General features: G+C 46.7%; 1 protein-coding gene across 8 annotated transcripts in view; it reads right to left on the bottom strand.

Annotated features, from left to right (window-relative positions):
* The window catches only part of TCF20 (transcription factor 20), a 128,846-nt gene that overhangs the window by 72,373 nt on the left and 33,083 nt on the right, over window positions 1-23,390 (bottom strand). For 3 of the 8 annotated variants that reach the window (XM_064511629.1, XM_026101202.2, XM_026101211.2), the window contains exons 3-4: window positions 16,499-16,603; window positions 14,854-14,989 (exon numbers count right to left, since the gene is read on the bottom strand). The exons of 4 other annotated variants lie outside the window; for them this stretch is intronic. The gene's annotated coding sequence lies outside the window, so the exon portion shown is untranslated. The remainder of the gene's footprint in view (window positions 1-14,853; window positions 14,990-16,498; window positions 16,604-23,390) is intronic. One more of the 8 variants, XM_064511646.1, reaches the window with a different exon arrangement.

Below are 23,390 nucleotides of genomic sequence, written 5' to 3'. Positions count from 1 at the left end.
GATAAAAGGCGGCTGCCAGAAACCTTTGCACCCCGGGAATGCCGGGCAGACGTGCCTCCAGGGTAAAACTGGAGCAGCCAGTGGCTCTTCTATGTGGGAGCTTCTCAGTTGCTGCCTACAAACCTCCTCGGTTCCTGGAACGGCTCTGAATCCCGGCACCTCGGGGCATTGCAGGGATTTTCCTCCCAGCCCTGGCATGTCCCCGGTACCAGGGATGATTTTCCCTGGCTGCCGATGTCATTTTACAGTTCCTCTACGCCAGTACAGGAAAAACACAGGCTGCAATGGAAGGAATAAACTCTCTTTCTGCCCCTGCTTGTGAGAGGGAGGGAAGAGGTAAAACTCAGCAGCATAAAGGTCTACGTCCGATCTTGCAGGCATGGCGCTCTTCAAAAAGTCTCGTTTGGCCTTGTTTGGCCACAGCTTTGCTACCATTTTTATACTGACCGAATCTCCCTCGAATTCTTCCCCTTCTGACTGCAAGAGAGGAACCGACGTGTTTATTCCTCTCCTTTTTCTCCTGGGGAATCCCTTCCAACCTGTCGGCTGCAGGGAGGCGCTGGCTGCCGGGGAGACAACATGGCCGCCATCCTGCACCAGGGATGCTACCAGCACCATGCAGAGCACTAAAGCAGGGAGAGGGGCAAGCGGGTTTGCTGGGAAGCAGAACGAAGGAAGTGCAGAAAAGGAAGAAATCTAACATACGCACACCGACTAGAACAGGCTTGCTTTAACTTGGCCCAGAATGCAATTACCTGACTTGGAAATTGGCCAAGACTACAATGCTACGTCCCTCCGCACTTGTGCAAAGTGCTGTCGGAGCTGGTGGGACCGTGAATAGCCAGGGTCTGGGCAGCATGCCTTGTCCAAAAAAAAAAAAAAAAAAAAAAGAGAAAGGGCAAGCACAGAACGGGTTTATTTTCACACAACTGCGATTGTTTTGTTGATGCGGAAAGGTAATTAAAAAAAGTTCTGATTTCAAACGTGCCACAGAATTCCCAGAGCCCGGAGGCTGCTGCTTAGAGGCAGATTAATCACACTGAATTCTCCATCTAGATACTGCATGCACTCCAAACTCCCACCGCTAATAGCTCTAATATTCTCCTCAGCGTGTGCATGCTGCTGGTGTTATGTTCCAGGAATATTAATTCCCCAACTCAGGCTTCTTTCACTCGCGCATGTACCCTAAAGGCTTGCTGCTGGGCACCAGGAGATTATGGAAAAGAGAAAATAGGGCTAGAAGAGAACTGGGGTGCAAAGGCACCGGCTGGAACTCATCAAGGAAAGCCATTTAATGTTCTTTGGATAAGCAAGCAGGCCAAATAAAAGCTACCTGAAGGCCAAGTTCTTTAAACAAAGACAGCCAACTACACAGGCACAAGATGGTTGAAATTAAAATGAGTTCCCAGTGCTGGCTTTGTGTTACCCTCCTCTGCTACCCTGAGACTTGCCCAAAATTTCAATCCTATTAATTTTAAGCTCTAAATCGGGGGGTTCATTTGGGTCTTCTGTTGCTGTCCTCCCCCAGCCCTCTTTACCCCCAAGCAAGGCTATATGCAACTGAAATCTGCTGCCACACATTAGTAACACTGAAAATATAGCAGGTTGTAACGCATTCACGCAAAGAACTGGTAGCGCTTTACACTGGTGAGCCCATTCTTCCCCTAGCAAAACCAACATGCTAATCGGTTCACAGTCCAACTGAAGGTCTCTGCATACTGGGGAGCAGAAGGTCTATCCCCAGGTCTCTAGTCCCCCACAGGAAACAGAAAAGGGGAGGAAGAAGGCAGAAGAGAAACATGTAATTTTTCTTTGAATTCAAGTAACTGCTGTTCCTAGTAAACAGTTTAGCATGTGCGTGATCTATATATATGGCCAAAAGGCCGGCTGCTAAGCTATAAAATGAATGCATACTTGAAAAGTACCATTTAAGATGCCTATGATGTAATTTTCAAAGCTACTGAATGCCCACAGCTCCTAGGGCCGTTCAGCAGACACTGCGAGCGGTCGCCTGCGTAAAATACAGGTCTCAGTTTTCTGAAACTGGCTACACCTGAACTCTGGAAAACACAACACAGGGGACACCTCAAAACTGATGGCTCTGGTCATGCTTCCATTTAGTAGGATTACTCACATGACAAGAAGCTGTCGTGGATATGATCTGCTTTGTCGAGTAGTCAAAATACATATCACCGCGTGATACAAATCAGCATGCCTGTGTTAGCACTGGAAAATAAAAGGGAATTTGCCCCAATTCCCACAGAGTTGTAGGTATTTCTGATAAGCTCACCAGTAAGGTATCTGAGCAATAGAGCCAGCCTGTCCATTGCTTTCACAATGCAGAACATCTTACCTAGGCTCTGGACTAAAACGTGCAACACCATGGATACACAAGCGTAGGTAGTGGCCCACTCCTTAACTGTGACAGATCAAAGAGAAAAGGCAACATTTTTATGGTTAAATACTTTACAGGGGCCTGCTGGTGGTGGGAGGGAGACATTAGAACCGAGACATTTTTATATGCTTCCTCTCTTTCCTACAGATCATGCAGGTGTACAATCACATGTGTGCCTTTAACTCCCAAATGACTGCTTAAATTCGGTCCCTGCTGCAGGGAGGGGGAGGACAGGACTTCAACACAGGCACCGGCTTTGTGAGGCCCTTTGGCTTAAGTCTGCTGCGGTGGAAGGGGAGAGGCACTGGTTTCCTGGACTGTGATAAACTGAGGCATCGCTCCATGTAGCTTAGGTGCAAATCTCTGATCCTCTTTTTCTCTGATGAGAATGCTGATAGTGAAGCTGACATCTAAATCCTCACCATTGGACATTTAAGATAAGTCCAGTGGTTTTGTTTTTAAAACTCAAACATATGAGAAAAGAGAAAGACAGAAGGAGGATTTCAATCCTTGCCAAATCCTGCCCCAATCCCCTGAGTTACAGATCTGTGAACTCTCACTTGGGATGAGGGCTCTTTGCTTTTAACTCCCTGTGCAGCTCATGTCCTCAGCCCTCTGCAAACAGATGTTGCACCCTCTGAAAGGGGGAAGAAAAAAAAAGGGTGGGGGGAGAGAGAGAGAGAGCACGAGATGAGAGAGGAAAACAACATGAGCAAGAATGCTGTCTGCAGATGTCAATCAGGACTTCAGTCTAGGTCTTACCTGCCAGTCCTGCAAAAGGAGGATACATGAATTTTCTAGTTGGACAGTCAGTATCATCAAACAACAAAATTGTGAGGTTTAGATTATAATGCAGTCTCATGTTTAGCAAAAAGGCCTCGTTACATGGGGAAGATGTAGGACAGAGAATCCTATTCCTAGCACCTTAAAAATTAAAATTTCACTGCAAATATCCTTAAGAAATGGTCAAAAATAGTACAGCATTTCAGACCGTTTTTTGTAGAACATGGTAATATTGGCAAGGGGGAAGTGATTGTAGGTAGAATACTGTCAGGTTTGGCGAAAGCTTTCTCGACATTTTTAAAATTTATATGAAGGCAAATATTCTTGGGAATGAAGTCTAATGATTACATGTATATAGAGAGTGCCATCTCTATCTTGGCGTTTAGCAGAAATCAACTCCCCCACGCCAGCACCCTCCCCTCCAGCCACCCACCCTGATATTCTTCTTCACCACTTCCCACCCATTAACCCAGTACCTGCAGTGCAGTGTTCAAGTGGGACTGGCGGAGCTGCTGCCGCTGTCATCTCGTCGGAGCTGGCAGTCACCTGCCAATCTCGCCCCCACTTCCTCCTCCCTCCCGCTCCCCCCCACCCCTCGTCAGTGCCGCTTTCCCTGGGGATAGATCACTCTCCCCCCTCCCCAGCAGCCTGACAAATAACTACTGTTAACTCAATAATATCCCCCTCAAAGGTTTTTAATTACCAGCCATGCAGAGCGCTCGAGACTTGCACGTACAGCGAGGAACGCGGGACAGAGAGGGCGGCTAGCAACAGGGGGTAGGAGAGTTTGGACTGATGCAGATTTCCTGCTGAGGGAAAGGCTCATTTTCCTCCACCAGGCAGGTCTGGCACATGCAAGCGGCAAAGCCCTGGAGGAGGCTGCTGCCTTGGCACGGGGCAGAGGCGCTCCAGCAGGTGCCGAGAGGGTAACGTGCTGCTGGATATGGGAAGAACAAGGTCCTTCAAGATCTGGCGCTGAAAGCTGCTCCTGCAGGACAAGGGGATGTTCTCGCACACCAGCTTAGAAAGCACGACCCAGGATAGCATGTATTTATACAGCACTTTAAATGGGCAGCAGAAAAAATAAAATGGGGGGAGGTGGGAGGAAGAAAAAAAAAATCAGGTACGTGTCCCTTTTTACATCTTTACAAAATATACTGTAACATGTGAAAAGGCCTCCTTTTTCTTTTTTCTGCTTTCAGGAGAATAGTCTTAATTAGCCTTTTTTTTTTTCCTGCCTGAAAATTCATGGGGTTGTGGCCTGGGAGGGCTTTTTAGCCTGTACTTGAGTAGACAAGGCTTATTGAACTTTCAGACAAGCTCTCCAACTAATATTTGTTTATTCACACCTATTTAAACCCCCCTCCATCGTAACAAGTCTGAATAAGGGGTATTTTTCAAATAATCAGTTAATGAAGTTTTATTTGAATAGTTCCTCTGATGTCATAAGCCTATTAGTGCTCAAGTTGTCTGTCGAATCCCCCTCCCCCCACCCCTTCCAAAAAAAAAAAAAAAAAGAAAAAAAAAGATTAAACAAGACCAGAATTCTTTTTTTATTCTAAATAACATGCTGGGAAGAAGAGAAGCAAAGAGGGATAAAAAAGCCCAAGCCCCACATTCAGTCCTTTTTAAATCATAAAGAGACACTAGAAAAGGGGCATAAACACAAGGCTTTTCCCCCCCCCCCTTCCTCCCCCCCTTCCTCCTCTCTCTTCTTTGTAGGTCACCTTTAATATGAAGACATTAACGCTTCAAGTCTTCATTTGCTAAATCAGAGAATAAGTTCAAAATCCCTAACTGGTAATTGATGTCCCCCACACAGGCTGTGAAAGGAAAGGGGCATCCGAGCGCCAGGGAAGGAGGTGCTCTGCGTGTGCCGGGGACCAAGCCCGACCCTCTTGGTGGAAACCATCGCAGCGCTGGGACAGAGGTGATGCTCTCCAGGAAGGGGGAAGGCCTTTAGGATGAGGGCAAGTTTGAGGGAAGGGATACAAAAACCCGAGGGTGGGGGGCAAGGGACCAAACGCACCTGCGTTTTGTGTTGGGAGCTGCGGCGGGGAGCAGGAGCACAGGCAGACATGTTCTGAGGAGTGGAGCGGGCTGCAGGCGCCGAGCACGATCTTCCAGCGCAGACCTCCAAATCCCAGGGCAGGGCCGGCTGCCACGAGCGAGGGGGAGAAGGCGACAACGTGGCCGCGGCCTGCGAACCCGCTGGCAGCCACCCCTCCGCCTCAGGGGAACATATTGGCAGTCGAGAGAGCCCCCACTCCCCTGAAATAAACAGCAGCCTTCCCAATGCTTCATTAAACTAACACAGCTTCCCGCCATTGCCCCGGCAACCGACACAGACCTCCTGTTTGCCAGCTGGGGGAATTAAAGGAAGCCTGGCAGCCAGCCCCCAGCTCTGCTATCTTCGAAAGCTCACATTACATTGTCAGAAAGCATCCCCCAGCAGGGGGAGGGGGCCAACAGCCTCAGAGGTGCCATCTTTCAAAGGAGACAGGGCACCCGAGGGACCCCTCGCTGCTCCCCCTTTGGCAAGCTGCGGTCCCCCAAGGGCCGGGAGACCCCGCTGCCACGTCTCCGTATGCTCGAGGATAGCACAAAGCCTCTTAGTCAGGCTCCCGTTTCCCAGCAAAACAACCTGAAGGTGAAGGGCTGCAAAGCGGCGCTTGCCGCGAACAGGAAGCAGCCCCTGTATTTTGCCTCTTGCAGCTGCTGCCTCCAGCCCCCTCAACGGAAAAGTGCTCCTCTCCGACTCAGTGCCCAGGCCGATTTCCACCTCTGCTCCTCACCACACCCCACTTGGGATCCCCATGGTTGGAAAGGGGCTTCATAATCCCCCAAATAGTCCAACAGCCCCAAGGGGGAACGGTTATTCCCCATTACACCAATATCCCTGTCGAAACATGAGCGCGGTTCCCATTAGTTGGCAACACGCTCCTCTTGCCGCTCATCAGTCAGGTGAGCGAGCGAGGTCACAAATCATGCCTTCTTGGCCCCAATTTTTTTCCTTTCCCTTAAATCATATCCCCGGTGAGGTAAGCCTCAGCGCAAGCTCCCTGCTTCTGTCGCCACCTTGAAGAGAGGAAAGAGGGAAGACAGAGGACAAGCTGTCCCTTCAGTCTTCTCCGTTCTAACAAATGTTCTCGTGAAGAGCTTCAAAGCGAAACGGCAACTCTGTACAGACCACAGGTATACAGACGTCCTCCCTCCCCTCCACTCGCTCTCCATCCAGCCACTCGCTCTCCATCCTCCCGTACAAAAAGGATAGATGGTCCCTTCGGGCAAGGCAGAAAGAAGAGTCCCTCAACGCAGCCTCAGCGGAGGAGCTCATTACTTTTCCCGAGTCCTTGCACACATCCAAATTTAGATCAGCTGGGCTGGAGTCGAAGGAGGTGAAGAGACCAAACCCTATCCCCACTTCCTCCGATGGCCCATGTTGCAGGAAATATTACCAGCAACACAGGGCAAAACTTTTAGGACTACGCGGTCCCTTCAGGGCACGTTGCATGGCACAGCTAATACAATATGCCAGCTGCTTCCAGCACCTTCTTAACATCACCTCCCTGGGCTACCAGCACCACAAGGGAAGTTTGCCAAATTCACGGAGCGAGGAAAACACCTCACTTCCAAACAGCAATGAATAAAGGCGCACTATTCACTAACTCAGCAATCCAAGTCTGTTTTGTCCCGTTTTCCATGACTACTGACTGTGAGTAGAGGTCTCTCAGGGAGGAGCATTAAGTATTTATTCCAGCTCTTGGCTCTCTTGGATTCTAATGCCACTAATATATTTCAATTCTGGTTGGAAAACTACATCGCTTTCTTAATCCAGGGAACCCAAAACAATACTTCAAACATACCTCTAACTTCATCTGTAGGCCTCTGGCTTTACCTCCCTCTGCAGCACACAGGTTTTCCCAGCAGAGCCCAACGCTGTCCTGAGAAACCTCTTCCAGCCCTGAGCTGTTTCTGAACAGTTCCTATGCCCTACTCCTATCCTCTTTGCGAGAGAAACATTTAGCCACACATTTAATATCAAGAAAAATAAAAGTTACATTCCAGCTTCTGGCCACCACTCTGAACTGCACAAGGAAGCGGCACATGGAAAATGAACGGTTATAAACAGCATTCTCTAGCAATCTTCCAGGAACAAACACAACACAGCATGCCCAAGCCACCCAACAAAAACAAGCTCAGAGATCCCACCTCAACAAGCAGGAGACAGCATTACAGCTAAGGACTTCTCAACGAATCTAGAGCCAAGCAGATGTAAACAAGGGGCAGGAAAATAAAGTCAGACACTTCTCTTTTGGTACAAAGCTCCTGAGAAGAACTGTTACAAACCACAGAAGGGATGTTTCAAAGATTGAGGGGGAAAAAAAAAAGGGATGACCACTTTGATATCATCCACCGTAAATAATAGTGACAGTAAGAAAAACGTTGCTTTACCCTTGGATGTGGGATGCGGAGTAAAGGGGAGCTTTTCAGATGTTTGCAGGAGAAACTCAGAGGGGAACATGTGCATGCAGACCATTGCAGGTAATGGCCATTAAACTGAGAAACTTGGTTAAAAGTTGCAGGCCTGCCAGCACTTCTGGCTTAATCATGCGTCTCATGATATTTGGCAAGTTTCTGATATTCTCATCTTCTGTTTTTCTCTTTGTGCAGCATTCTGACCTCTCAAAAATGGTGAGGGAAAAGCAGGTTTCTAGTCCTTACTGCCTTGAAGAAAAGCTTAAGAAGTCAAAGCCCGGAGACTCAAAACCTGAAAACAAACTGACAAACAAAATCCCTCCCCCCAGTATAAACCAATTCATGTTTAAATCTCAGGTTTCTAAGCTAGCGCTGGGCTTTGGAGGGAGAGGAGGCTGACAAGTCCTGAAGCAAAGGGACATCTGCAGCGATCTGGGCTGCTCTGTGCCCTATCCCCACCTCTCCAACTGGGAAACGCTCAGAGCCTGCTGTTGCCAAACCCACTTTTATTTCTTCCCCGCTCCTCGCTAATTAAACCTTCAGTCAGGTCTGCCTCTCCTCCCACCTGGACTAGCTCAACTCCCTGCTCTCACATTTTTTTCATTCTTCCCCAGACCTAAGAGATTTACGTTTCTAGAGTCTCAAAACCCCAGAGCTTCTGGGCGACGGGATGGATGAGGAGCCCTTTTGGCTCTGGCCAAAGCCGGTCCCCCCTCAGCCCGCCCTCCTCCAGGGCTGAATCTCGGAGCAGGAGAGGCTCCTGTCAGCGAGCCAGAGGCACGCAGGGGCCGGGGAGGCGTTGGTCTCAGCGCGCACACCACGTTCGTCTTTCTCGGTGCTGCCATACATGATTAATCATTCCTGAGACACGCCTGCTGCTTCCCTCTGGCTCTCAGACAATCACAGCAGCAGTAGCGGCAGCAGTTGAGAGCAGAGAAACCTCCGAAGGTTCCTGGCCGTGGCCTAGCGAGCATCTCCCAGTGGAGACTTCTGATCCTTGAACGCATCTCTCCCTCTCGCCTCTGTGCGCTCGGGCGCACCAACCTGCCTCACGGTCTTTCGATTAATCTCTACCCTCCCCCCCCCATTTCCAAACTCGCCTCATCTCCCGCCCCTCCCCCACCCCCCGTCCATCTGCGTCTAATTGCATTTCATCTGTAGTCATTCTCTGGAAAACTCACCGGGAAGGTGTCCAGAAGACTGGCGCAAGCTTAAACACGCGCCTGACACAGGGAGCGGGGGGAGGCTGCTCTCGCTGCGCAGGCGGGCCAGCAGGCCGAGGGACCCCGTCGTCCTCCAGCCCTCCCCTCTGCCCTCCCTGCTTCCTCGTGCCCAGCCCAGGCAGGAGGAAGGGGCGCCCGCCCGGCCGCAGGGGCTGGCAAGCAGAAGCAAGAGCGAGGAGACGTGGAAAGCGGCCAAGAAGGGCCAGCGAGAGGTGCGGAGCAGGGCTGCCGGGGGCAGAGGTGAGACTGCTCCGATGCCAGCTCCATGCTTAGCAGTGGGAAGCACTTACTCCCCCGCCATCTCCTCCCGGCATCCGCAACCTGCCTACGGGCTCTGCAAAGGCTGACGGCTGTCCAAGAAACAGGAGAGGTCCTGGGAGCCCAACAGGCAGTCAGCAGCATTCAGGGGGGTCAGGTCACCTTGCTCCTGCTGTTTGGGATTAACCCCCTTCTCCTCGTAGACGTTTTCTGCATTTGTTACCAATCCTCCTGCGGGATGCAGAGCAAACCTGACCGACTGCTTCCTGGCTTTGCCTGGGGCGGCACGCACACGACTCTGCTAATAACACCGCTCCTCAGCCCTCACCCCGCCACCTCCCGCAGCTCCTATCCCAGCTGTTCTCTGAAAACCAAGAATCATCTCAGGGTTTGTTTACCCTGGGAAAGAGGCACCAACCCAGGCTGTGAACACACAGCCTACTGGGCACCAATTCATGCTGTAGCCACTCTTATTGCCCTTCACTGAAGTGAGCGGCTTAGCTCTTAATTGCATATGAAAAATGCCCACACAAAGCAGTTCAGAACAGTTAGGGAGCCGTATACTCACACCCCAGCTTGCTGCATGCTACCTCTGCTGCATAAACAAGCTTAAGTGCATAGTGGTTTTACTCTGCAAGCAGTGTTTCCTCCTGAAGAGACGAGTGCTGAACTCAGATTATTTCAAGTTTTCGAAGGTGGGTTGAACACCTGTAACTCAAGGGCAGAGTGGAGTCCACAACTTCATTTTGTGCAGCCCGCAGCCACGTGATTTCACACATTACTATTGGATAATGTGAAGGTTACTACTGTGAAGGTATGTGGTAATGTGCGACCCAACACAGGTGTGTGAAAGGCCAGCTTGGCTCTCAGCAAGGAAAAAGTTCTCCACCTCTTCTTCTAAGAGCCAGTCTTCCAGCTGCCAGAGGTCAGGGACTGAACTACTAACCCATATAACACTACCTTAAGCCCTGTCCACTTCCTGCTAAAACTTTAAATATAAGAAGAATTCACAGCTTTGGTAAGGGTGATGGATTTACCTTAGAAGGCCGGCAACTTTAAGATAGAGACAAATCCTTTTTCTGCTTTTTTTTTCTCCAACAGCCAGTAGCTCTGCACATACATTTGCTCCTACCTATGCTACCAATGAGGAAGGTGATTATATCTCATCAGCTTTTTCTTTCACTTGCTTAGCCTTCCATTTACAATAGCTACCCATCAAAATCAGTCCAAGATATGCAAACACAAAAGTAAGCAATCGAGTTACCATGACTAACAAGTTACCATTTGTCAGCTGAGTCACAGTAACACTGAACCAACCAACCTCCTGATGGCTTAAGCAAACATTTTACTTCTTATTGCAATGAAGAAGGATCACAGAGTCATTTACTACAGCCCAGATGACAAGTTACAATCTGATCATGGTAAATCAACCTGCTGGCAATCATCTGTTCATACATTTTGCTATGCCAATATCAGATTTAGTCAAACCTTTTGGTGCCACCAAATGCCATAAGCTAAATGCATTTCTGCAGTACAACTGTAATGTTGTTTGTGGTGAAGATGCAGAGAGCTACTACCCCATTTTTATCCTTTTAAGCCCCTTCTGAAGACACTTATTCTAATGAAAAGTGCCACATTGAAGAGGTTCATCTCCGGAAGCAGATGCAGCACAAGCACATAAATCTTTAAATAAGTATGAAAATCATTCCTCCTTCTCTCTCATCTTCCTCGGGTATTGGATGCTGAATGGAGCATCCAGAAGTCTGGGTTCAGCTCCCAGGTATGATGCAGACTTTCTGCTCCACCTTGAACTACACAATACAGTTCTTTATGCAGCTATAAAATGAGGACACTACTACTTTTGACATAAAGCAGGGAAGAATACATGCATTAATTCTTGTAAAGAACCCTACAGAAAAGATGAAGGTTGTATAAACAACTACATATGGGTATACACAACACATTTTCCACTGTCCCTGAACCCTAACTTTGTAAGGTAGTCTACGGAGTAGGGTGTTTTCCTGATGCTTACCCATTTAGTGAAAGCAAGTACCTGTGAAAAAACAGATAGTCCTTCAACTACAGATGAATTTTATCTTCTTACAGTGCTAGTTCAGAGCTGGCACAGGCTGGGAGTAAGCAAAATTGGTTACGAGTCGGCAACTTGTGACAAATGAGAGCAACACATGGCCTCAAGACCACCGAACAAAGTCCCCACAACATGTCACCACCACAGAAACGACCACTACCCTGTGAACTCTTCCAGAGGTCAGGAAGTGGGAAAGACATAGAAAATTACCTGTCCTCCTACTGCCAGCAGCGCCCTGCTCCACGTCAACACACATTCTCCACGCTGGCAGAGGAAGTTTTCACTGGCATTGCCTAAACCATACCGTTACAGCCCAGGGACTGTCAACCCAGTATCTTTCATCAGCACAGACTACTCCTTATCAGAGAAGAAAAGCGCAAAGGGGAGAGAGAAATACATACACACAAACAGTGTTTCTCTGATGCTCAGCATAAAAATCTAATCAAAATTGTACCAGAATGGTGATGTGAGAAGCACCCTGCCAAGTCAGTAATAAATATAAAATTCATATCTTACATTTCCACAATATATCACCTCTCATCCCACAGTATTTTATGCATTGTTAGGACTCAGATGAATCCCCAAATCAGAACAGATTTGTACTTGAATCTAACATTTTTGTTGGCTTCACATTCATTCAAATTACATCCTTAAGAGAGAGTAGGATAACAGACACTTAAAATGGCCCCTTGAATGCGGCAGCAGACATTTTAAACAGGGCCCAACTCCTTCCAGCCACTGACTCCTTCTCTGCAGTTTGTCCCCCAGAGACCATCCGTCCCTCTCACTCCTCGAGTCCTGCAGTCAGTCCGGTTCCCCGCATATCCTCCTTCAGGCAAAGGAAAAACAAAGTGATATTTTTAGGGCGCATAAGCAGCTGGTCTGCCCCTGCCCATGATACTCCAGCTGCAGAGAAGTAAGCCACATCATCCCAGAAACAGCAGCCACTGAGCTCTCAGGGCCTGAGCAAGCCTCAGTGCAAAAGACAATAAAACCCTATCCTCTCAGTCTTTAGCTCTCCCAAACACTACATAACGCCTCCCGCAGGTACTATACAGAGCATTCATAGAGACCGAGAACACCACATTGAACTGATAGTAGTAACAGCTCCTCCTTTTTGTGAGGACCACATGAATTGGGAGAAAAACAGGGGCCAAGGAGCGAAAAGTCATCTCGGCTTACTTTCTGTTAGCCATACTCCACCCCCTGTGGCTCATTACCTGAACACCTATCACTGAACCCTCCTGTGACAGACTCAAATGTGAACATGCACCCATACCATTCTTACTTGCACTAGCAATATGCTTATATGACAAAACAATGTCCATTTTTGGCCCAAAGATTTCATGCTCTAAAAGACATGTAAAAGATAGGAGGCATTAGAAAACCCTGAGGAACTCTACGAGTGTTAATAGCAGTAGGCAGCTTAGGATGGAGGAGCTAATTTTAATGCCTCACACATTGTACCATATCTGAGCACAGTAAGTCTGAGTAGGGGAAACATCTTCCAAGAGCTCAGCTAACACATGAAACTATCTAAAGAAAGACTAGGTTTTCAGGACTGCTCAACCATCGAGGTGGTAGGGGGCTCAGCTCTTCTGACCGTTGCACTTCATAGTCCACAGATTATCTCCGACTACTCTGCCAGTACTACTACTGGTAGGAGAGCTAACTAGGGTTGGCAGTTGTGAGAAATGCATTGCAAGGTTTCCCTTCTGTCAGCAAGGTTGCAGAGATCTTCATATTTTAATCTATTCACTTCTTGGTGGCACTACCTACAGACCAAGTATTTGGAGAAGAAAACCTCCTTGGAAGTCACCTTATAAACGATTTAGAGTAGCCCATCAAAAGAAGGAAAAAGAGCTGCTAATGTTTGCAGCCGCTTCCAAAAGGAGTACATAATAAAGGTAGGAGTCATATTCTGTAGCTCCATATATATTTATCTGCATCTACACCGACAAAATCAGGACAGTTCATTCACTGCTGGCAGCAGCAATACAAGTACACCACAGTCGGAACGAACTCTTTAAAAACACACACACACAATGTCATTTAGCCTTACAATAGGACGATAAACTATGCATCGTTGGTCTTCCTTTTCCTAGTATAGATAAGGCCCGAGAGCGGCAGTACCTGAACTGTGGTCTGCAGGTCACTGCTGGTCTGTGAAGCATGATAGGAGGTCCATGCAGCACAGCTATCTACAAACAACACTCAGTGAGCCACAGCACCTAATAAAACTCCCCATCCATTGCCCTGTGTCAGGTTTCTCATTATAAACACTGAAAGTCTTTATGCCTACAGGAAAGATAAGCATTTACATCTGAATGTAAAATATCATCCCGAGCTCATCTGCTTTGACGAAAGAGAAGAGGCAGTATGAGACCCCTCCTGAGAGCGCCACCGATGTCAGAGCAACTGAAACATCAGCGCTTTCTACTCAAAGTCATTGCCATGCTGCAGGCATAGCAGACACGGGATGCACTGATGGGCAGGCCCTGGGAGAGGGCAGTTGGAACAGGAGCGGCGTCTGCATACAGGCGGGCACGGCTGCAAGCAAACAGCTGCACTTGCTGCAGGCGCCTGCAGCACTAGGGGTCTTTAGAGCAGACAAGCCTCAAAGTGTTTTGGTTGCAACCATGCCAGAAAAACGGTATTTTAATTCTGGGCAAAACCTGCCCAAAAAGCTCATGAGAAAACAGAAGGTTGCAGAAGAGTAACAGGTATGTTACCGGAACAGAAATCAATTTACAAACTAAAAGACTAAATATGAGAGCTTGCTCAGCTCTCATAAACAAATGAGATGGGAACTTAACTGCCTACAAATTTCTGACAGGCACAAGCAAAAAGAGGGACTGTTTAATGCTACTTGGACTATGCTCAGGTCTAGTAGAAACCAAGAAAGAAAAGACACAGACTTACTGAGATGTACAATACGGGAAAGAGAGGACAAATCATCTCAACCGTGAGACATATGGTCTGTCTTTTCAGGAAAAAGATGGAAATGCAATCATTCAGGACAGTTAAAACTAAATTGGACACAAACACCAGAAAACACACAGAAGTATCACACCTACTGGGTTTTGATCATGCGTAGAACTGGATGATCTGAACAGTGTTTTTTATTGCTGGCAAAGGGATATTCACTTCCACAGCTGAAAGGAGATTTATTCTTCTTTGCTTTCACCTTGCCACTGTCTAGCCACGTTTCCGTGTGGGACAGTCCCTGCCACAAATGAATGCGATAAGTGCGTATGTGCAGGACAGGGAGGCCTCAGGTGGGACCTCCATTCCCCACTCTATGAGGATAATCAGATAATCATGCTGAATCAGACTGGTTGTTTGTTTTGCTTAACATGTATTTACTTCAACAAGTAATTAATATTTTGAGTAGAAAGGGCCTTTGTTAAAGATTCACCATGTTCACCCCTTCAATTAAGGGTTTAAATGCGCACATTCATAGACTCATTTACACCTCCCACTTGTCCTTCAGCAATACCAGAAGAGACCAGAGTTTACATTCCTGGCATCTCAAAGATAAAAGAGAAACATAACCAAATCCTCCACAAAACAAAACCAAAAGAAAAAACACCAAAGAAAAAAAAAGAAAAAAAGGAACAACCTACCAGGTCTTTTAGCCATCATCAGAAAGAAATGGTGTCCAAGCGGAGCTGTTTAAAAATCCTTCCCCTCCCGTTCGCAATACCGTAGACAGCAATTTGATTTAAGGCGCAACTTATGCAACTGGGGCACCACCAGGCGCTGGAGGAAAAGAAAAGGTTGAAAATGAAGTTCCCCAAAGTGGCTTTGCTCCCACCTGGGCAGGTGGAGAGGCCTCAAAGGGCGGCCCGGCACCCGAAAAGGCAGGTGGGGAGGGAGGGGGGCCCAGCACCTGCGAGGGGCCCCGGCAATCTCCTCTCCCCGGTGCAGGGGATGAACTCTGTGGACTTCAGCGCTGCGCAGCTTCCCCCACCACCACCCTCCCCCCCCAGGTTGCAAGCCCTATTTGCATATGTTAATTGCAATGTCAAGGTATTTTGCATAGGCTGCTCGCGGGAGCAATGTTTGTGCCCACCGCGTTCACTTATTTAGGGGAAAACGGCTGGATCCGGCTCTACCTGTACCGTGCTGATGTCACAGGCAGCTATTTCCAGCCAGGTTGCCATGGAAACAACAAGGCCTCAGCACCAGTTAGCAGTTCAATATATAATTTACTTATTCTTTTTCACCTAAGTGATTAGGGCTCAAAATACAGAAGTATCTCACATATGGAAAAATCTTCTAATCGTTTCACAGGAATTTCTCAAAGGGGGGGGGAAATAGTCTGAAATACTAAGCTGCGTTTCTCCAGGAAAAGACAAGCCAAATAAAAGCCTAAAACAAGAAAAAGCCCTAATCCTCTCCCCCTCTGTCCCCTGCTCCTTCCAACTTTCAAGGGAGAAAAATGCTACGGTTGCTGGAAGATTTCACAGGGCTGTCACCCTTTGAAGGAAATGAACAGACAAGGGAGAAAGAGATAAAAGCAAAATATTGGAGCTGTCGGAGCAGATCAGGTCTTTGGTCCGTCCCACCTGGGATCCCGCATCCCACAAGTGGCCTGTAGCTGCTGCCTTTGAAAATATAATACACCTGCCTTACTGTGCACTGCTGTAAACAGGCAGTGATGGATGGCAGCTGACCCCCAAAGAAGTCTTTTTTGACTTCTGCAGATGACCATTATACATTAAGCAAAAGGCCTCTTTCCCTTCATTATTAATCTTAGAAGAAACAGTTATTAATGTTACTAGTCATCATAACACTAACCAGGCCCCTTCAGAAGTCAGTCACTCCACGGCCTTTTATAACACCAAATCCCAGGAGTTGCCTATATTTTCCATGATTTTTTTTTTAAACTAATGCTGTGGTCATAGGTGAAGTGATTTCTCTGCTTTTCCACTGCCTGGTTAGTCAGTGCAGAAACTTGTACAAGACATGCTTCAAGTTATGCTTCAAAATATTTGTCCAATAAGACAGCGTACAAATATTTTTACTGGGAATTTTTTCAAGGAATCCACCTATGTTCAGGCAGCTTTAAGTACTGGTCTTAATGGATTTTTATTATTATTATTAATTTTTAGAATGGGTATCTTTCAAAATGAGAAGTTTTAAACATCGATTTTGACAAATAATTGTTCTGTGACTAAACCATGTGGTCTGGCATAATAATAGTAAAAATAACACCACCATCACCCCCAGCTTCGGATCAACCCTCGCCATCCCTGTCTTACATACCAAAATGAAGCAAGTCATCACAGACCACCCAAACCTGATTCCTTCTCCCTGCCACTTGCTCCTCACAGGTTGCAGCTGAGAGTAGGGAAACCACTACCAATGAGACTGAAACAACAACAACAACAACAACAAGAGATATATCAGGCTAAGCTTTAAGTCACAGACACTACTTATTATAGATTAAAAGAAAAAATGCGCACACAAAACTCTTTCTATAATCAATTTTTGCTTACATTTTTAAAAAAATGCATGTTAGAGAGCTTTCATCTACAAAACAGAACAACACTAGGCAATAATTTTAAAGTCACCAGCACAAATCAGCAAAGGGACACACCAAGCCATTAACACTTTATAAAATTCAAGGGACTACTTCCTAGAGACAGAAGGGTTGCTATCAGGAACCTGGGCCAGTATAACCTTAGGAGCAAATTTTAGAGATCTTCCTCCTCAAAAATTTTTTACAAAATAATTTCGAGTGGTTAGTAACACTCAGATGCTTAAAAAAAATCATTTTGCCCCAAGTTTAGAAATGTAATGCCTCAAAAGTAAAACTTATGTAATCAACAAAGCTAATTGACCTTAACATACCTTTTTTCTTACTCCTTCCTTTTTCTTCCTTTTCCTTTCTTCCAACTCCTCAACTCATTCTACCTTTCTCCAAACTACTGCTCTCTTTTGTGCTCCATTCCCTCTTTCTCTTTGATCTGCAGCACCTCCTTCCCTCTCAGCCCTTTTCACACCCCTGCGCACTCCCTCCAGTCCCCACCATGGTCCCTCCAGCAACCCCTGGCTGAAGCTCCTCTTTGTTTTCCCCCATTACTTGTCCCTTTCTGTCACTTCATACTCTCCTCCTGCTGGGTCACAAGGTGCTTCCCTACTTCCCTAATATTACTACCTGGTGCACGCTCTCCAAATATCAACTGAATTAAACAGCCACAAAATCTTTTGAGAGTTTGCCAGGAATTACCCTGACTTCAGAGATAAAAGAAGTAAGTGATAAATTTAACTGATTTTGCTAAGACCGCATGGAAAGTCGGTAGTGATGCCTGGATTAAAATGCCGAGTTAAAAATCACTCAGATCTGTATTTGGGCTACTTCACAGTCTAGAACCAGACTGCACAATCAAAAAAGATTTATGTCGAGTCTAAACCAGAAACAGCTACTGAGAGAATAATGTCTGTTGGCTTTGCATTGAGAAGTATGCTTTAAAAGATGATTAAATGTTTCTATTTTGGCAAAAAAGGAAAAAAAACAACAGCAACAGCAGCTTGCTTATTTCACACAGGGAACTAGGCTAGAGGAATACTTTGTAGTGACTTTAGCTGTGGGAAAATGGTACTTTGGATAGAGCTCATGGCTGACTTAAGAGTCATCATTAGGGCAAACATCTTCCTTCTCTACGCAGGCTAGAGTGGTCTGGCTTGTCTCAGGAAAACACCATCACCACTAAAAAAGCTGCTGATTTCATAAGGAAGTAGCCTAAGAGGCTGTTTGGAGCATGAAGTCAACTACATATGGTTCTACTTACTTGTTTGTTTTGGGGTGGGGAGAGGGAGTCAGTGGCAAATTCTCAGCCCTAACAACCATCTCACAATAAAAGCTTATGTCAAGGGTTCCTCAAGAAAAAAAAAAAAAGTCAGTATTTATTAAATACACGCCAACGTATTTGCAAGATTCTAACACTCAGGCATCCAGCTCTAATGATTAAAGAGTGTTTCACCTTGAAGCCACCATCTGAATCTAGCCCAGATAAGGCATAATCCAAAACTGCCTCTGGATAGCAGGTCAATAGAGGCTACACAAAAAAAAAACCCCTCTGTGTATGGAGGTGATGCAAAACAGGTACACTAGGCAGGTCACGTCGTAATACCCACTTAGAGCACTACACTGCAAACTAAACACAGCTGTATTTGAATGCATGACAAAAGTTTTCTGCATTTTCTTTTAGTGGAAAGAGAAAAAACCTAGGAAATGCTGTACAAAAATATCCCACCTATATGCTTTATGAATGAGAATTCACATATAAAAAGGTAGGAAATGAGCTTTTTCCCTCATTCTCTTTATTGTGACCGCAATGCACACACACATTTATAAGTGTAAGAATATAACAGCATACACATATATATCCACATCTCATCCAAGTGCTGGTCACTTGGGAAAACTTTAAAATTCAAGAATTCTGTGACTCTGATACTACAGCCATTACCAGTTGGGAGCTAACATAGATTTCTTTTTTCGTTCATCCTGCAGCTTTGAATTATAATTTGCTCATTAGCCTAATAAATATCTCATCGTTGTGTGGCCCATCACAGCAGAAACAGCAGTTATTATAACAGATCCCCACTGCAACAGAGGAAGCTCTTCTGACCTCAGTATCCCAAAGCACCTTAGACAAACAAGGAGCCAATATAGCCATGATCCTCAAGGAGCTTTCCTGCTAACCCAAACATATGCAGAGCAAGAGGTGTTATTCTCCTTTCTCCGGCGCACACACAAGCTTCTCTCCAGTCACAGGAGAAATATCCCATCCCAAGGGATTTTTTTTTTCCATCTGCTCCCTGTAAAAAAATCAACAATCTATGGCACAGGGGCAACATGTGCTATAAAAAAGGTTCGCTAGCTCAAGAGCTTTGGCTGTGCTGAGCATATCAGTTTTGACCAACATAATTTCCTGCTATTCCACTTTTCCTAGGTTGTCTATACATCTGTCCTGAATCTATGTGAAACTCCTGTTTAAGCTTGATCCAGAGCCTGGCAACAATTCTCTCCTAGAATGGACGGGTAAGAAAATCAAGAGGTATTAACAGTCAACAGATTTGTTTTTTTTTAACTAATCAATGCAGATAAAAATGACCCCAAAATAATGAGTCTTTTTTTTTTTTTTTTAAACTCAGATTATGATTCTTTTGAAACCTCCCCTGGCCCATTCCCAAAACATACGTGTAACGAGAAGAGTGATGACTCTCCCAAATGTACCGAATAGGGCAATTTTGGGCCCTCCTCCAAGATCTCTCTCCATCTGTCCATCTCCTGCCCCGCAATTCATTCTGTCCCCCAAATCTCTAACTCTACCGTGTGCTACAGCTCCCAGTTCCTCAGCCCCAGGCTCTGCCTCACATTAATTCTGCCATATCCCACCCCAGAAGAGTACCTTTTCTCTTCTGCAGTTCTGCGTTTGCTTTCTCAGACTTCCACGAGGGAAATTCTCCATTTTTCCATTCCCAAAGCCAGGCGTTCCCAGGGGCAGGGAGGGGCCGAGCCCACCGCTTGCAGAAGGGAGCAAAGCAATCCTACGTTACAGAACTTTGTCTTCTGTCAAACCTGGCATCATTTTCAAAAGCCAAGAAAGCAAGTGTTGTCTCCTTCCTACAGCAGCTCAGGCTACCTTCTGCACCCCAGGTGGCTTGCGTGTCCCATTTCGCTACGGGGTTATTTCTCAAGCAAGGCTGAACCTTCTGGCAGCTTTATCAGACCCTGTTCAGCCTGAAATCCCATCATTTGCACACACAAAAAATGAAAAGAATTAACACTGATATTACAGCCCATGCTACTGACTGTCCCTGTACACAAAAAATTTACCTACTGGTGCTGTAAGTGCCCAGAGGAGGTAGCAGAAAGACTGCCTGCAGCAGAAGGCGGTCTTGAAGAGGTGAGAGATGGACTTCAATTTTCCTGAGAATCAGGCTTTTTTTTTCCTTTAGTATTCTGATTTACAGCACAATCAATAGGTTTCTGCCCACTGCTGCCATTCCTTTTAGTTTCAAAATTGATGGGCGGCAGCGTGCCAGCACTATTGTGTTACAGACAAACTGAGAAATGCCACTGAGGCGAGTGCTAGGCTGAGTCAAGCAAGGTCAACAAAACACAAGCGGGCCAGGCAGCACGCTGGAAGGCACTGTGCAGACTACCCACCCCGCTTGGCCATGCCAACGCTGCACACTCCGCTCCACCAGTAACCCCTGCCAATACCATTTCTTGCCCCACAGAGCTCTTGCCAGCCGAGCCGCTTAGCTTAGGTCTCTCCCTCTCATACACACATGCATGCGCGCGCGCACATGCACACACACACAAACAGGCATTGTATCTGATCACTTCACAGCCTGTGATACCCTCATCACACCCTCGTGAAGCTGGGAAATACTATTAAATGGGGATAACGGAAGAGGGCAAAGGGTAGAGGCAGACGAGCTATCTAAATAAGCTGAAAACAAGCTGTCTGATAACACATCAAGGCAATCCAAGCCCTTACTGCTGCTGAAAGGGGAACTCAAGCCCTCCTGCCTCTTCCCTCCCTCCACCAGCATGTTTCCCTGACGAGATCTGGATGAAAATTTATCTTTTTGCTAGGTAAGTTTTCAGCAATGCACTTGCGATGTTAATGTGTGAGGAAACTGGGACCATGCTATTTGGCAGCAGTGGTGATTTATATCTACTTCAACCCACCACAGAGCCATGCCCAATGTTACCCCAGACTCACAACTCAAACCCTAGTACTGCCCCATCCCCAAGTCCTCCATTTCAACTCTGTATCATGAACAGTGCAGATTAAATGCAAACCAGCTTCCATTCAGATTTCTCCATCTGCTTCCCTTCCCCCAGTTTAGACAAATGGTCCTCCATGAGCTAGCTTAGAGGCAGCCATCCGGGATCAGACCAGAGGTCCACCTAAGTCCAAATTCCACTGCTGACAGCTGCCAGAAGCAGACAAGCCCCTGATATCCTCTCCCAGCTTTTAGTAGTTTAGGGATTTCCTCAGCCAGAGGATATATCCAGACCATTGCATTTAAAAGGCACCAGTGGATCTATTCTCCATGAATCTAATTCCATTCTGAACACATTTATACACCAGGCTGATAAACTCCTGTGGCAGCGCGTTCCACAGAGCAGAAGATGCACCAGCTGAAAGAGCATGTCTTCATTTCAAGTCTGTTTTCTGAGCATTTTGCTGGATGCCTCCTGGTTCTACCTCACAAGTTTGTGGTGCCTTGGCTGGCGACTCTCCCAGGTTAAGTGGCCCACAGTTACACTGCCCCCATGCTTCCACATCTCCCCCCCTCTTCAGAAGGGGCTCAGGCCTAACTCCTGGCATTCTTTGTCAGATGCTCTCAAGGCTAAAGCTTCCAAAAGAAAGCCCTCTGGCACATCCTCTTCTTGAGATGCAGAAAGCTGAATAACTTAGCCAACAGAGGCAGGATAGGGTTTGAATCATGATGTATCAAATCCTAGTCTAGCATGCTCCCCCCAGTGGCATGGTAGACCTTCCCTTCCTCCCTCAGTTTGCATGTCCTGTAAATGATACTGCATCCACAGCACTGCAAGTACAACTCAATACTAACTCGCAGCTTCATAGGTGATTATCTGGACAGTGCATCGTATCAACAAGGATTTTTTTTTAAACACTAGTGCTTACATCATAACTTGCTATCGAGCCTTGTCCTTTCACCCTTCAATGCCTTTTGAAAGCTTTCTCCAGGAAAAACATATCACGCACGCTGACTTCCAAAGTTAAACAGATGCAAGAATTTGTCTTAATTATGATGCAGTAGATCATGCATCTCTTCAGAGCTTTAAGAAAACAAACAAACAAACAAATAACCCTCCAAACTCAAGAGTCTTTCCCCCCTCTCCCTTCACCCCCCTAACTATGGGCAGGGTCATTTGGTCTCCCATTCCTTACAGAAGGGCCGTAAAGGCACAGCTGGATTAGCACGGCTGTTGGGGACAAAACCAGCTTACGCAGTCACTGATGCTCACTCCTTCCCCTTGCACTGTCCCCAGGTGAGCAGTGACTGGGAGGCAGGATGTTTTGAGTCAGAACAACCACAAAAAAAAATGCTCAGACAACAACCTCAGGTTCAAATCCTTGCTTTAAAATCAGAGGAGTGTCTGTAAATCAGCGGGCTAAGGGATATTCTGGGCAGCCGGACAACAAAACATTCCGTTCTCTGAAATACTTCTATGAAATGTTGTGTTTTAGACAGACACTTATTTCTGCTTTAAACCAACATTTTCCAAGGAAAGAAAACATTTAATCAAAATTCCCAACCAGCTTAAGTGCTCATATCTACAATGGAAGGAGAAGAGAAAAACTAAGAGGGACAAGAAAGGGAAGAGAGAGTGTTTTCAGATGAAATGAAAAATGTAAGAAAGAATCAACAAAACAGACATGGTCAAGAAGTCTTTTCCAGAGGCACAAAGCTATACAGGAGCTTTTTGCACCAGAAGACAGATTTAATAACAAGCCACAGAAGTGACCTGTTCTATGCAAGTGCAAGGTAGGGGAATAAAGAGGAGAGAAAAAGGAAAGAAAAGGGGAAGGGGAAGGGGAAGGGGAAGGGGAAGGGGGAGGGGGAGGGGGAGGGGGAGGGGGAGGGGGAGGGGGAGGGGGAGGGGGAGGGGGAGGGGAAGGGGAAGGGGAAGGGGAAGGGGAAGGGGAAGGGGAAGGGGAAGGGGAAGGGGAAGGGGAAGGGGAAGGGGAAGGGGAGGGGGAAGGGGAGGGGGAGGGGGAGGGGGAGGGGGAGGGGGAGGGGGAGGGGGAGGGGGAGGGGAGGGGAGGGGAAGGCAAGGGAAGGCAAGGGAAGGCAAGGGAAGGCAAGGGAAGGCAAGGGAAGGCAAGGGAAGGCAAGGGAAGGCAAGGGAAGGCAAGGGAAGGATCACAGCCTTTGCAACAACAGGAGACAGATGCACATGGACGGATAAAATTACTTAGGCAGTCCAGAGAAAAACTGGCCAGTATCTTAATATAATTAGACTTTCCTAAGGATAATGAAAACATCCACAGTGACATCAGAAGGGAAATCACTGAGAAACTAGTATGGACTCTCATATGTCAAAGCGTAAGCGAGCCAACTGACAAAGACATAAAGAAGCAGCTTCTCCCTCAGGCTCACT

This window comes from Dromaius novaehollandiae, chromosome 1 (genome assembly GCF_036370855.1).
Source record: "Dromaius novaehollandiae isolate bDroNov1 chromosome 1, bDroNov1.hap1, whole genome shotgun sequence".
Lineage (NCBI taxonomy): Eukaryota > Metazoa > Chordata > Aves > Casuariiformes > Dromaiidae > Dromaius > Dromaius novaehollandiae.
Note: the sequence above shows the minus strand (reverse complement) of the source record. Positions and strands in the feature narration are given on the sequence as shown.